Source organism: Morone saxatilis, unplaced genomic scaffold (assembly GCF_004916995.1).
Source record: "Morone saxatilis isolate NCDOM2014 unplaced genomic scaffold, NCSU_SB_2.0 Contig14, whole genome shotgun sequence".
Taxonomy (NCBI): domain Eukaryota; kingdom Metazoa; phylum Chordata; class Actinopteri; family Moronidae; genus Morone; species Morone saxatilis.
In genome coordinates, this window is record NW_023339696.1 from 2,766,914 (window position 1) to 2,770,594 (window position 3,681).

The window sequence follows — 3,681 nt, forward strand, 5'->3', positions numbered from 1 at the left end:
GATATAGTGATAGTGCCACCTACTGGCAACAGGAAGTAAGCGCTGCAAAGCAATTTTGTCCTGATTTACGTGAAATTTTCATGTTGACGTCCGCACGTGTTACGCCGACACGTGACGCGACCGCAGCACACCCCGAGTTGCGTGGAGGGCTCGTTCAACGCTGCTTGCAGCTTTAATTCCTATTATATTCAATGCATAACAATAACAGTACAGAACAACTGATAAACTGTTTAATGAACCCAGATAGTGAACTGCATGAAGTTTGTGCAAAACATGCAATTTGGATGTATATTCAGCATATTATTTCCTTTAAATATTGCCTCTAACTGATTCAATATTATGTTTTCCTGATAATTTTAATAACTTTTTATACAATGATCTCACTGTATTATCTTTCTGTTTCATTTCTAATAATTATACCTAATTAATAGGCTCCTATTTTTAACAAATTAAATTTTCTTCTTATTGTTCTATCAGCTCTTTGGTTGATTTAACAGCATCCTTTCTGTGCACTGTGAATATAGCTTGTATTCAGGTCAATGTTTAGATCTTAAATAATAATCTAAACTCTAAAAGTAACAATTTAATCTAGAGTTATTTACAGAAATGAATAAAATTCTGAGATGTAGGCTTTTGTGTATATTTTTCTTACACAAAGTTAAGAAGAACATAGTTTATTTCATAATTTCACTTTTCTCATTAGATTACCACCACTGTTCACCCAATCAAGTACCATACGTGTATCAGATCAAACCAAAAATATCCTGCACACTGTTAATAAACTTTTATCTAACCATTATCATCCAAGTGAAAATTGGAAAATGTGTGAAGACATGCATAAGTATGCCATGCATTGACTATAACAATATGCTGCATTCAAAATAATTTCTAGGCAACTATCTTACCACCCTACTTTTTTATTTGGCCTCTGGTGTTTTTTATTGCATGATGATAGTTATTTTGCAGAGTCTAACAACGTTATTTTAATTTCAGAAATAATCTTAATATGTTTTATTTTATATTATTGGCCTACATTATGTTATATATTGGGTTTTAGCTCCCAAAAAAATCTATCTTTCTATCTAAATAACAAACTGATGAACAGCACCTGCATCAGTAACAACTCGAATCAGTGTAAGTGTAAGAATCAGAGGATCATACAAACAAATAAATAAAAAAGTGTTGAAGAGAATTGGGTTATTCTTGTCCTGATGCTCAGTATATGCCTCCCACAATAACATTCACATCATAGACATGTCCAGCTGACAGCGCTGCAAGTTCTAATGAGAGCAATGTTCAGCCTGCAGACAGAGCTTCTTGGTAACAGGTGAATGTTCTAATTTGTGCAGTGAAAACCAAGCAGATGTTGAAAAGTCTGGCATGTATATGTCATCCCCCGTCTGTTCCTGGAAATAATGTTGCATCCATTTGTGTTTGTGGTACAAAAGGGGTAGCCAAGTTTGATTTACTTGGGGTTTTCCAATTCCTTAATTGGTGCAACGGTGTAATTAAACAGTGTGATTAAGCAGTTTCTCTTTCAGAAGCAGGTGAAGGGTTAGTCAGTTCTCCACCGTTAGGGATAAGGATGGCATTCTAGATTATGCTGTTTGGGGAAAAAAAATAAACCCAGAAAAGACCCAAATCAACAATGTGTCAGTCTTTTTTTCAATACTTTCTGACTGCCCTGTCTGTGTCACTCAGCTCCAAGTGCATTGGTTCATACTAGAGCCCTGCATGGGTCAAAAACTCCAGCCCTGGCCCCTGGTGTTAAAACCCCTAAGCCGGCCCCAAAGTCTGCAATTTTTCAGCCCAACACAGCCTGAGACTGAGACCTATTAAGCTCTTTCTGCAAAAACACACACAAACACACACTATGGCTATAATGAAAGGAGAGAAGTTAAATAAGCCCAAGTCTGACCTGAGCCCGATCTATAAGTTAAAAGAAGACCAGAGTATGGCCTGAAGAGGGTGACATAACGGTGGATGTGAAAAACACAAACAGCCCTATCTAGAGGATGTTTTTGGTTCGTCCATTTTGGGCTATTAGGTAACGAAAACACATTCTTATAATCAGGTGATTATACAGTCATTTAGCAGTCAAGGTAGCAATAATAAAAATCCAATGACCTATTACACTTCGCTCACTGATGCTCACAGTTTGGTTAGGTCTGACCAACAAAACTACTTGGCTAGGTTTAGGAAAAGATTGTAAGTTACATTACTTAACTGACAAGTCAACGCTGACTTTTGGTTTGACACAGGACTGGAACAGCAATCTTCTGGGTTAAAGTCCTGCGTTTGTTCCTCCATATATGGACTTTATTCCTCCATGGTCGTTTTTTATACTGCACCTTCTTACGTGTGTACTTTTCACATGTAGACAAAACATAACACTGACGATGTATTCTGCGTCAGTGAGACTGCACTGCTGGAAATGGAAATGGAAATGTTGTGCCAATCCATCTTATAGTTGTGGAAATATTTTATTGTATAAGTGAAAAATTTGACTTGCAGGTGGCAGAAGAGAAAAAGTCAAAGGATCACCAAAATCAGTAGGATTCATCCTCCAGGTTGTATTAATGTCTGCATTTCATGGCAATCCATCAACCTGTTATTCTAAATATGTAATGATTTATAACATTACATAAATGAAACAAAAACCTTAAGTAAACTAAATTGTTATTTTACCCTAGACAGAGAGTATAAATTGGCTGAATATCTCCACTGTGTCAGAGATATAAAACAAAGAATGATCCTGACCAAATACAGGCTCAGTGACCACCAACTAGCCATAGAAACTTGAAGACACAGACAGACGTGGTTGCCCAGAGAGTAGCGTGTATGCACTCACAGTTCAACAGGAGAAATAGAAACAGAGATGCACTAGATTTCCACTATGGGAAAACGAACAAAAAGAGGAAACGAAAAGAAACATGCAGTTCTGCTTGATGAGGGGCTCATAACCATCGATACCATGACATTGAGTGGTTGTATTAACTTATATATATTGTAAATTAATATATTGTATTGAAAATACAATAAAACAATACAATTGAATATGGAATATGGAAATATGTGATTATTGTTAATTACTTTGGCAACAACATGTTTTTGTTCATGCCAATAAAGCTCTTTGAATTTGATGTCAGTCTGGACCAAACTTGACCGACCAACTATGGAATTGCATGCTACTCATGACTTCTTCATTAGAATCAAAAAGCAAACATATATGAGCTGTTTTATCACACTTAAGAGGCTGAATCCTCCAAATAATACAACGGTAAAATGTTCATGTTTATCAAGAGGAGATCCTCTTAGTGTAAAGTTAGTCAAACTGATACTTGCCTGTGGACCAAGGTTCATAAACCTGACTTTCCAGTTTTCAAGAGACACCATGGACAACTGGGAAATAGTATCATCCATTCCATCTGTTCTCCTCATTATTTCAGATTCTGGGGACCAGATGTATAAAATGCGTTGTAGGTTCATTATTAAAAATGTGTGTACAATTTTATTTGTTCATATTTAGTACACATTACCTGTTTGCATATCAACAGGTCTGTCTGCTAAACCATGTGTCTTTTTAGAGGGCCTAGAAGTTCAGTTTTACCAGCTGTATTGTATTAGCAAAAATGCTTAATGCCAGAAACAATTCCAAAGCCGTTGTGATTACATAGAACC